Source organism: Apostichopus japonicus, chromosome 13 (genome assembly GCF_037975245.1).
Source record: "Apostichopus japonicus isolate 1M-3 chromosome 13, ASM3797524v1, whole genome shotgun sequence".
In the NCBI taxonomy this organism is placed as follows: domain Eukaryota; kingdom Metazoa; phylum Echinodermata; class Holothuroidea; order Aspidochirotida; family Stichopodidae; genus Apostichopus; species Apostichopus japonicus.
This window is the reverse complement of record NC_092573.1, coordinates 5588742-5602692: the sequence shown is the minus strand read 5'-3', so window position 1 is coordinate 5602692 and position 13951 is coordinate 5588742.

Genomic DNA, 13951 nt, shown 5'->3' with positions numbered 1-13951 from the left:
TGACATGACGGACTCAATGAAGGTCATGAGCATAGCAAGTTGATAATAATCCTTATTCAAACAGAACCGATATATTGATATTAAAAATTCTGATTATCTCTGTCTATAGAAGGATTTGTTTTCAACTCCCTAATTCTTGCATTTTTGTGGAAGGGATTGCCTATTGTAGTCTGCCATCATAACCATTGCACTTCATACCATCTCAAGATCCGGCATTCGTCAAATACCACTACCAAATGTTCCAGGAAAAGAGATTGCTGGAAATCTTGGTATTTACTTTAATCACACACACACGCACCCATACACATACACATACACACACACAGATCATGGCAAAGTAACCTCGTTTTATAAACACAAGACTATAGTTCTAACAGAACAAAAAGGTAAAAAGCAAAAACCGTTTTTGCAATCCACATAATTGAAAATGATCTTCTCTGAGACTCTAACAGTGAACTTGATATATCCTTCAATCAATGCGAAAAAATAGATGACTTGAAAAAGAAGGTAGCAATCCCACGATTGAATGGAATGTTTAATTAAACAGTCGATAGCTTATCAAAGAACTTCCTCGATTGTCGGTATTTTTATATGTTTAACCGAATCACTGTAGTTAGGTTAGCGGCGACGCTTTCCTAGAATACTTCCTTAGTTTCTCGACTATGTGATATATTAATGCAGTCAATTATGTGAAATAGTTCATCTGGCTGCGGAAAAATAAATCAATGAAGTGAAGTTGTGTGTTCCTTGTATTTCAAGAGAAATTCAACATTGTGGCACATTATTAAACTGACTAAATTACCTGAGGTCCTAAGTAATAGTGTCTTTGCTCTGTCAATATTCATTGATAACTTTCTACTCAGATTGCTGTTCAGAAATACGTACAATTATGGAAAAGAACACGATAGATTATCAAGGGTAAGCCATTCTGTCACATATATAAGGTATATGTATTATTACATTTTATTTAATTTTTTAGCTATAAAACATTATCTTTTCTATTTGTTTTGTTATTTTGAATCACTTGATTGTGATTAGTCTATTTTTCAATGTGTATTACAATTTTAAATCGCATCATCGACAACATAACAACGGTGATCGTAATGGCAATTGCCTCAACTAAAAACTAGGGAAAAGAAACCCTTCTTAACTAGAACAAGATTTGCCTGGAAATACGCAATATGCGCGTGGAGTGCTTGCAGAATTAAAGGAAGAGCTTTCCGGTTGTTCATGGTGTTATTTTTTGATCGGACAACACACCATGGAGTATTCATGTGAGTACCTATAAAGTGATGGCGCTAGTGAGCGCCGCGACCGGCTCAGAAAAAGTTGGCTACGCAGCTAGCTTCTGAAACTGCAAATGTCCATTGACTATATGAAACTTTAAGTTTCAACGCCCAGTCATGTAGGTATCGTTCGCTCGGCCAGTAATGCCAATATTGTAGCGCGCACGCGCACTACAATAATGAGTAGGCAGGCTACAGAATATAATCTATAGATTACGAGCAGCAACCGATGTTCTCGTGGAATTTCCTACTAAATGTTCTGTTGGACGTACAATTGAACAGCACATCATTACAGCGGAGACATGGGATACCATTACACATTTATGGCGCTATTACGAAATATGTGAAAAACCAAACATATATCTTAGATAAATGTGTCATATTTCAGATTCTTTCCAACAGCTACTTTGCACGTTGTAGTGAATGTGTCAAGGTTTGTTGTCTACATAGCTTGTACAATTGTCGGTTGTTTGCTTTGTTTAGTCAGCTTGTAGTGTCTTCTAGAAATACCCAGTTTTGCAATGTACATTAAACCGTAACACAGCAACGACAAGCTTAAATACGTCATGCAGATATTGTGAATGGGAATATTAAAATCTGGAAGGCAAAGTTAAACAAGGATATGAAAAGCCAGACACAGTTGAAAAACCAGACACAATATGCACTACTTAGCAACTGGGACTAATGTAAAATAATTACCTAGGTGTTTCTTTCGATCAACTGTACTGTCTCAGGGTCCGTGTTATTCCGCTATCGGTACTTTCAGCCATAGAAATTGTGCACTTTGCGCGCCATGTTACCGCCAAATTGTACACGTGTGTACTTAGTTCCATTCTCACACGTTTGATTACGAATGACAAAAGATAAAAAAGGACAAAGAAATCATGGTTGAGCGCCTGGGGAACTGCCCCCCGAGGCCCTGCCCATGCCCTCTTTTCGTCCCGTAGGACCTGGCGAGGAGTTAGTTCCATTGATACCTTCTAGATGGTTACACATCAGGAGTTCCAAACAGTTTGAAAACAACCCTCAGACAATCAGACACGCAGACAATCAAACAATTAGACAAGCAGACAATCAGACACGCCGACAATCAGACACGCAGACAATCAGACATGCAGACAATCAGACACGCAGACAATCAGACACGCAGATGATCAAACACACAGAAGATCAGACACACAGACGATCAGACTCGCAGACTATCAGAAACGAAGATAATCAAACACGCAGATGATCAGACGAACAGACAATCAGACACGCAGACACGCAGACACGCAGACAATCAAACAATAAAAAAATGCAGACAATCAAACAATCAGACAATCAAACAATTAGATACGCAGATGATCAAACAATCAGACGATCAAACAATCAGACAGTCAGACACGCAAATAATCAGTAAATTAAACACGCAGACAATCAGACACGCAGACAATTAGACGATCAGACAATCAGACGATCAGACAAGCAGATAACCAGACACGCAGGCAATCAGACACGCAGACAATCAGACACACAGACAATTAGACATGCAGACAATCAGACACGCAGACAATCAGACATGCAGACAATCAGACACGCAGACAATCGGACACGCAGACAATCGGTCACGCAGACAATCTGACAATCATACACGCAGACAATTAGAATAGCAGACAATCAGACACGCAGACAATCAGACACGCAGACACGATGACACGCAGACGATCAGACACGAAAACACGCATACAATCAAACAATGAAAAAACAGACAATCAGACACGCAGACAATGAAAAACAGACAATCAGACACGCAGGCAATTAGACGATCAGACAATCAAACGATCAGACTCGCAGATAATCAGATACGCAGGCAATCAGACATGCAGACAACCAGACATGCAGACAACCAGACACGCAGACAATCAGACATGCAGACAATAAGACACGCAGACGATCAGACACGGAGACGATCAGACAATCAGATAATCAGACACGCAGACAAAAAGACACGCAGACAATCAAACAGACACGCAGACAGTCAGACAATCAGACACGCAGACACGCAGACAATCAACAATCAGACACGCAGACAATCAGACACTAAGTCAACCAGGCAATCAGACACGCAGACAATCAACCAGACACGCAGACAATCAGACAACCAGACACGCAGACACGATGACACGCAGACGATCAGAAACGCAGACGATCAGATACGCAGATGATTAGACACGCAGACATGCATACAATCGAACAATTAAAAACCGAGCCAATCAAACAATCAGACACGCAGACAATCACACAATCAGACAATCAAACAATCAGACACGCAGACGATCAAACAATCAGACGATCAAACAATCAGACGATCAAACAATCAGACAGTCAGACACGCAAATAATCAGTAAATTAAACACGCAGACAATCAGACACGCAGAAAATTAGACGATCAGACAATCAGACGATCAGACACGCAGATAATCAGACACGCAGGCAATCAGACACACAGACAATTAGACACGAAGACAATCGGACACGCAGATGATCAGACAATCATACACGCAGACAATTAGAATAGCAGACAATCAGACACGCAGACAATCAGACACGCAGACACGATGACACGCAGACGATCAGACACGCAAAAACGCATACAATCAAACAATGAAAAAACAGACAATCAGACACGCAGACAATGAAAAAACAGACAATCAGACACGCAGACAATTAGACGATATGACAGTCAGACGATCAGACTCGCAGATAATCAGACACGCAGGCAATCAGACATGCAGACAACCAGACACGCTGACAATCAGACATGCAGACAATCAGACACGCAGACAATCGGACACGCAGACAATCAGACAAGCAGACACGCAGACAATCACACAATCAGACAATCAAACAATCAGACACGCTGACGATCAAACAATCACACAATCAGACAATCAGACACGCAGACAAGTAAACAATCAGATAATCAGACAATCAGACAATCAACCAGACACGCAGACAATCAGACACGCAGACAAACAGATACACAGACACGCCTGCAACCAGACACGCAGACAATCAGACACGCAAACACGCATACAAGCAAACAATAAAAAAACGCAGCCAATCAAACAATCAGACACGCAGACAATCACACAATCAGACAATCAAACAATCAGACACGCTGACGATCAAACAATCACACAATCAGACAATCAGACACGCAGACACGTAAACAATCAGATAATCAGACAATCAGACAATCAACCAGACACGCAGACAATCAGACACGCAGACAGACACACAGACACGTCTGCAACCAGACACGCAGACAATCAGACACGCATACAATCAACCAGACACGCAGACAATCAGACAATCAGACAACCAGACACGCAGACACGATGACACGCAGACGATCAGATACGCAGACGATCAGACACGCAGATGTTTAGACACGCAGACATGCATACAATCGAACATTTAAAAACCGAGCCAATCAAACAATCAGACACGCAGGCAATCACACAATCACACAATCAAACAATCAGACACGCAGACGATCAAACAATCAGACGATCAAACAATCAGACAATCAGACAATCAAACAATCAGACAATCAGAAAGTCAGACAATTAGACAATCAGACAATCAACCAGACACGCAGACAATCATACACGCAGACAATCAGACACCCATACACGCAGACAATCAGACAATCAGACACGCAGACAATCAACCAATCAGACACGCAGACAATCAGACACGCAGACAACCAGACAATTAGACACGCAGACAATCAGATAAGCAGACAATCAGACACGCAGACAATCAGACACGCAGACAATTAGACAGACAATCAGACAAGCAGACAATCAGACACGCAGACACGATGCCACGAAGACACGATGCCACGCAGACAACCAGAGACACGGACGATCAGACACGCAAAGACGCATACCATCAAACAATAAAAAAACGCAGCCAATCAAACAATCAGACACGCAGACAATCAAACAATCCGACGATCAAACAATCAGACGATCAAACAATCAGACGATCAAACAATCAGATAATCAGACACGCGGACACCCAAACAATCAGATAATCAGACAATCAGACAATCAGACACGCAGACAAACAGACACACAGACACGCCTACAATCAGACATGCAGACAATCAGACACGCATACAATCAGACATGCAGACAATAAGACAGGTTAACAATCAGACACGCAGACAATCACACAATCAGACAATCAAACAATCAGACACACAGACGATCAAACAATCCGACGATCAAACAATCAGACAATCAGACGATCAGACACACAGACAATTAGACACGCAGACAATCAGACACGCAGACAACCAGACACGTAGATGATCAGACACGCAGACGATCAGACACGCAGACGATCAGACACGCAAACACGCATATAATCAAACAATTAAAAAACGCAGCCAATCAACAATCAGACACACAGACAATCACACAATCAGACAATCAAACAATCAGACACGCAGACGATCAAACAATCAGACGATCACACAATTAGACAATTAGACGATCAGACAATCAGACGATCAGACACGCAGACAATCAGACACGCAGGCAATAAGACATGCAGACAATCAGATTTGCAGACAATCAGACACGCAGACAATTAGACACGCAGACAATCAGAGACGCAGACAATCAGACACGCAGACAATCAGACCCTCAGACAATCAGACACACAGACAATGAAAAAACAGACAATCAGACACGCAGACAATGAAAAAACAGACAATCAGACACGCAGACACGATGACACGCAAACGCGATGACACGCAGACAATCAGACGATCAGACACGCAGAAAATTAGACACGCAGACAATCAGACACGCATACACGCAGAAAATCAGACAAGCAGACAATCAGACACGCAGACCATCAGACACGCAGTCAATGAAAAAACAGACAATCAGACAAGCAGACAATGAAAAAAAGACAATCAGACACGATGACACGCAAACGCGATGACACGCAGACAATCAGACACGCAGACGATCAGACACGCAGACGATCAGACACGCAAACACGCATACAATCAAACAATACAAAAAACGCAGCCAATCAGACACGCAGACAATCAAACAAGCGGACAATCAAACAATCAGACACGCAGACGATCAAACAATCAGACGATCAAACAATCAGACGATCAAACAATCAGACATGCAGATAATCAGACACGCAGACAATCAGACACGCGGACAATCAGACACGCAGACGATCAGACACGGATACGATCAGACACTTAGACAATCAGACACGCAGACGATCAGACACGAATAGGATTAAACTATGAATATCTGTGACTTAGAATACTCAACAATAGGATTAAACTATGAATATCTGTGGTTTAGAATACTTACGAATACTTTCGAATAGTTTTAAACTATGAATATATGTGGCTTACAATAGTAACCTAAACTAATTTATTATTGAATATCTGTGGCTTAGAATACTTACGAATACTATTAATTTATGAATATCTGTAGCTTAGAATATTTACGAAAAGTATTAAGCTATGAATATCTGTGGATTAGAATACTTACAAATAGGATTAAGCTATGAATATCTATGGCTTAGAATAAAGAAGAATAGGATTAATCTCTGAATTCCCGTGGCTTAGAATACTTATGAATAGGATCAACCTATGAATATCTGTGGCATAGAATATTTACATAGTCAACTTATACATGAATATATGTGGCTTACAATAGTTGCATAGCTATTTTACTTATGAATATCTCTAGCTTAGAATACTAACGAATTGGATTAATCTATGTATATCTGTGGCTTAGAATAGTTACAAATAGGATAATCCTATGCATATCTGTGGCTTAGAATACTTACATATAGGATCAAACTATGACTATTTGTGGCTTAGGATAGTTACAAATAGGAATAAACTATGAATATCTGTGGTTTAGAATACTTACGAATACTTTCGAATAGTATTAAACTATGAATATATGTGGCTTACAATAGTAACCTAAACTAATTTATTTATGAATATCTTTGGCTTAGAATACTTACGAATACTATTAATTTATGAATATCTGTAGCTTAGAATGTTTACGAAAAGTATTAAACTATGAATATCTGTGGATTAGAATACTTACAAATAGGTTTAAGCTATGAATATATGTGTCTTACAATAGTTACATCAGGGGCGTATCCAGGGGGGGCGCAACAGGCGCGCGCCCCCCCCCTATTGGCCGTCACCAAAAAAAAAAAAAGTTTAGCAAAAAAAAAAAAAAAAAAAAAAAAAATTGATGACGACCTTTATGTGAGATGTCGGTGATCGCTCAACCCCCCACCCCCTCCCGTATGCTTTATTTTTTGTTTGCCAAAAAAAGGTTCTGGCGAAGTTCGGCGGCATAATAGTTTTAGAAACATAGATGGTAATTGTGTTTGTATTATCACTATAAACACTAAATGACATGCCAGCCATACTAAATTGTGCATTTTGTGTCCATATTTACTGGAAATGTTGCTTATTATTAAGGTCGAAAAATGGATCACATATGGCCATGGGCGGCGATCCTGGGTGGAGGGGGGATATATCCCCCCATGAAAATGGGTGGAGGGGATGTAATGCACCATATCCCCCCCCCCACCAAATGCCAGGGATAAGAATATTTTCTTGCCTACATTTATGCATCTTCGTTAATGTACGGCTCTTTTTTAGCTTCATTTCTCGCCTACCATAAACGCAGTGCGATCTTTTCAAATAAAGCGTCTTTATAAAGCAAAAATAGTTGACTGTAGGCTTCATTGGCCCTATAACAACAAAATGTATTATTGCGCCCACGGTATTGATATAGTACATATATGCACCCTCATAGTATTCATATAGGCCCTATAGTAGGCCTACACACGTACATGTTCCCTCGAACAGCTGAGAATCTCATGTAACCAGGGTAATGCTTAATACACGTTTCACCTGGATGCCCTAGCAATCGGTACCTAGGAATGTAACTATGTGTAATTGTGTATTGCATGTGTATAGGCCTATAATAGCCTGCATGAGGCCATTTTCTTCATCGAATAATATAACAGAGCTCTCGAACATTCTAACGTTGCGCCTGAAACAAGATTGACAGGGGCAATTTTCCCAAAATAGCACCCGAAATTAAAAAAAAAGTATTTTGGATCCTGATTATGAGATATTTCGGACATGACATCCCTATTTTAAAGTTGGGTATATGCCGCTTGGAAACCTCGGGAAGTGCCGTTTCCGGCCATCTAGAGGGTTTGTTAATCCCAAAATTTTCTTGTACGCTTCGCGCCAACTCATGGTGGCGCTACGCTTAGATAGTTAACAAGGTCATATCCCCCCCCCCCCCTTACTCGGAAGTACGGATCGCCGCCCATGCATATGACACCATTTTTGCATTTCAGCCCTTCTTTGAAAGCAAAAATTGTACAACCCTCCCCTTAGACCCATCCCCCAGGACGGCGATCATTCATGCCTGGCGCCCCCCCCCCCCCTATTGGAAAATCCTGGATACGCCCCTGGTTACATAGCTAATTAACTTATGAATATCTCTAGCTTAGAATACTAACGAATAGGATTAAACTATGTCTGTGGCTTAGAATACTTACGAATAGGGTTAAACTATGAATATCTGTGGCTAATATACTTATGAATATGATTAAACTATGAATATCTGTGGCTTAGAATACTTACGAATAATATCAATCTATTAATATACTTATGAATATGATTAAACTATGAATATCTGTGGCTTAGAATACTTACGAATAATATCAATCTATTAATATCTGTGGCTTAGAATACTTATGAATTGTATTAAACTATATATATATATATCAGTCGCTTACACTACTTACAAATATAATAATTTAATATCTGTCGCTTAAAATACTACCATAGTCAAGTTATTCATGAATATATGTGGCTTACAATAGTAACATAGCTAATTTACCTATGAATATATATGTGGCTTAGAATACTAAAAAATAGTGTTAATCTATTAAAATATGAGGCTTAAGATACTTAAGAATAGGATTAAACTATGTATATCCATGGCTTAGAATACTTCCAGTAGTACTAAACTATGTATATCTGTGGCTTAGAATACTGACGAATATGATTAATCTATGAATATCTGTGGCATAGAATACTTATGAATAGGATTAAACTATGAATATCTGTTGCTTAGAGTACGCAAGAATATGATTAAACTATGAATATCTGTGGCTTAGAATACTTACAAATAGGATTAAAGTATCAATATCTGTGTCTTAGAATACTTACAAATAGGATTAAAGTATCAATATCTGTGGCTTAGAATACTTAAGAATATGATTAAATACTGTATATCTGTCGCTTAGAATGCTAACATAGTGAACTTATTCATGAATATGTGTGGCTTACAATAGTTACATAGCTAGTTTACCAATTTCCATTGTATTTAAATATGATTGGCTGAATAAATATCTATCTATCTACTTATGAATATCTGTGGCTAAGAATACTAAAAAATATGATTAAACTATGAATATCTGTGGCTTAGAATACTTAATAATATGATTATTCTATGAATATCTGTGGCTTAGAATATTTAAGAATAGCATTAAACTATGAATATCTGTGGCTTGGAATACTTACGAATAGGATTAAACTATGAATATATGTGGCTTAGAATACTTACGAATATGATTAGTCTATGAATATCTGTGGCTTAGAATATTTAAGAATAGCATTAAACTATGAATATCTGTGGCTTGGAATACTTACGAATAGGATTAAACTATGAATATATGTGGCTTAGAATACTTACGAATATGATTAGTCTATGAATATCTGTGGCTTAGAATATTTAAGAATAGCATTAAACTATGAATATCTGTGGCTTGGAATACTTACGAATAGGATTAAACTATGAATATCTGTGGCTTAGAATACTTACGAATATGATTAGTCTATGAATATCTGTGGCTTAGAATATTTAAGAATAGCATTAAACTATGAATATCTGTGGTTTGGAATACTTACGAATAGGATTAAACTATGAATATATGTGGCTTAGAATACTTACGAATATGATTAGTCTATGAATATCTGTGGCTTAGAATATTTAAGAATAGCATTAAACTATGAATATCTGTGGCTTGGAATACTTACGAATAGGATTAAACTATGAATATATGTGGCTTAGAATACTTACGAATAAGATAAAACTATGAATATCTAAACACTAACATAACAGCCGTATCTATGAATACATGTGGCCTACAATACTAATAGGATTAATCTATGAATATGTGTGGCTTAGAATACTTACGAAGAGAATTAATTTATGAAAACATCTGGCTTAGAATACTTATTAATACTATTAAACTATAAATTTCTGTGGCTTAGAAGACTTACAGTAGGACTACAATATCATTATCTGTGGCTTAGAATACTTACGAATATTTTTAATCTATTAATATATGTGGCTTAGAATACTTAAAGTAGGACTAAACTATGAATATCTGTGGCTTAGAATATTTACGAATAGGCTTTAGCTATGAATATCTGTGGCTTAGAATACTTACGAATATTATTAATCTATTAATATATGTGGCTTAGAATACTTAAAGTAGGACTAAACTATGAATATCTGTGGCTTAGAATATTTACGAATAGGCTTACGCTATGAATATATGTGGCTTAGAATACTTACAAAAAGGATTAAACTATGTATACGTTGGCTTAGAATATTTACGAATAGGATTAATCTATGGAAATCTGTGGCTTAGAATACTTACGAATAAGATAAAACTATGAATATCTAAACACTAACATAACAGCCGTATCTATGAATACATGTGGCCTACAATACTAATAGGATTAATCTATGAATATGTGTGGCTTAGAATACTTACGAAGAGAATTAATTTATGAAAACATCTGGCTTAGAATACTTATTAATACTATTAAACTATAAATTTCTGTGGCTTAGAAGACTTACAGTAGGACTACAATATCATTATCTGTGGCTTAGAATACTTACGAATATTATTAATCTATTAATATATGTGGCTTAGAATACTTAAAGTAGGACTAAACTATGAATATCTGTGGCTTAGAATATTTACGAATAGGCTTTAGCTATGAATATCTGTGGCTTAGAATACTTACGAATATTATTAATCTATTAATATATGTGGCTTAGAATACTTAAAGTAGGACTAAACTATGAATATCTGTGGCTTAAAATATTTACGAATAGGCTTACGCTATGAATATATGTGGCTTAGAATACTTACAAAAAGGATTAAACTATGTATACGTTGGCTTAGAATACTTACGAATAGAATTAAACTCTGAATATATGTTGCTTAGAATAATAAAAAATAGTATTAATCTATGAAAATATGAGGCTTAACATACTTAAGAATAGGATTAAACTATGTATAACTCTGGCTAAGAATACTTGCAGAAGTACTAACCTATGAGTATCTGCGGCTTAGAATACTTACGAATATGATTAATCTATGAATATCTGTGAACTTAGAATACTTACGAATATGATTAAACTATGAGTATCTGCGGCTTAGAATACTAACAGTAGGACTAAACTATGAATGTCTGTGGCTTAAAATACTTAGGAAAATGATTAATCTATGAATAACTCTCGCTTAGATTACTAAGGAATAGTATTAAACTATAAATATCTCTAGCTTAGAATACTTACAAATATGATTAAGGTATTAATTTATGTGGGCTTAGAATACCCACGAATAGGATTAAACTATGAATATATGGGCTTAGAATACTTACTGTTGGACTCAAACTATCAATATCTGTGGCTTAGTTAGAATACTTACGAATAGTATTAATCTATAGATATATGTGGCTTAGAATACTTACGAATATTATTGAACTATGAATATCTGCAAAAGAAGGATGGTTGGGCGTAGGGCTAGCAACCCCACCCTGTAAAAAACACACTTGCTACAGAAACCTTTAACAGAGCAAATTTATTCAATATTTGGGACACGGTGGCAGCTCTCGCTGAGAGAGAAGATATGACGCATCTGAGCCAAAGCCGAGAGGACGCTCCTTTGCCGACTAGGTCACTAGTGGACCCAAAAGAGAAGATGAGAATTGGAAACTGGAATGTCAGAACATTATATCAATGAGTGGCAATATAGCCCAGGTAGCGAAAGAGATGAATTCGAAGCATATTCAAATTTTAGGAATCAGTGAAAGTCATTGGACTGGACAAGGAAAGTTGCGACTTGCAAGTGGCAAAACAGTGCTGTATTCTTTAATCGACTAGACACCTGGGTGCAATAGAATCATCAAAGCCAGATTTTTCTCCAAACACATCAAGATGTGGACGGTCTAAGTCTATGCGCCCACTGAAACTGCAGATGATGTAACAAAAGACGAATTCTATACAACATTTCAGGTTGTGTCAGATCAAATACACAAACATGACATGCTGGCTGTAACAGGCGATATGAATGCAAAAGTTGGAGACCAGAATAACCAATACGATAGGGTAATAGGTGGCCATGGATTTGGCACAAGAAATGATAATGGAGAACGTCTATGCAGCTTGTGCGATTTCAACAAACTTGTGATCACAGAACACTATTTCCCCATAAGAGAATTCACAAGGCCACGTGGGTGTCACCAGATGAGAGAACATTTAATCAGATTGACCATGTGTTGATTAACAGGAGATTTAGAAGCTTAGTTCTAGGGTATTGAGGTCAGCGGATGTTGGAAGCGACCACTACCTACTGTGTACCACAATTAAGTTAAAGCTAAAAAAGGTAGTGAAGAGAACATAAAACGTGCGTGCTAGATATGATACCGACAGACTGCGAAATCATGCAGTGAGGGCAGAATTCATTACAACCGTGAGGAACATGTACCACGTACTGGGAGATGAAGTAGAAGGGTGCGAAAATATTGAAAATGATATGGACACAATTGAGAAAGCGTGCAAACGAATAGAGAGAGTGTACACGGAGGCAGCTGAGCAGATTCTAGGCAAACAGAGGAAGAGGAAGAAACCATGGATACGTAAAGAGACATGGGAAATGATTGCACAAAGAACTGATTTAAATAACAGAATTCTCGGTACTAGATCAGAGACAATAAAGAGAAGATTAAAAGACGACTATAAAAAGAAAGACAGAGAAGTGAAGATATTTATTAGAGCCGCCACGAGGCATTGGGTCAAAAGAAGCTGAAAACGCTGCATCCAGTCAGAATATGCAAGCATAATACAGACTTACAAAGACCCTTGGTAATGAAAAGCCAAGAGAGTGTGTTTCCATTATGAATAAAGACGGACACCTAGTCAGCAGTATGGACGAAGTAATGGAAAGATGGACAGAGTACTTCACTGATATTTTAAATAGACCGGAACCAATGAATCCACTAACTGTAGACGATGAGGACAATTATCCAAATAGAGGAAATTGATATCAAGGAACCAAGCCTATATGAAATACATAATGCATTACAGCACCTAAAACACGGCAAAGCCCCGGGTGTAGATATGCTCACAGCCGAACTTTTGAAAGCAGATAAAGAGTTAACTGCAATTAAAATCAAGCAACTGCTTGAAAGATTTGGAGAGCCGAGAAAATGCCAA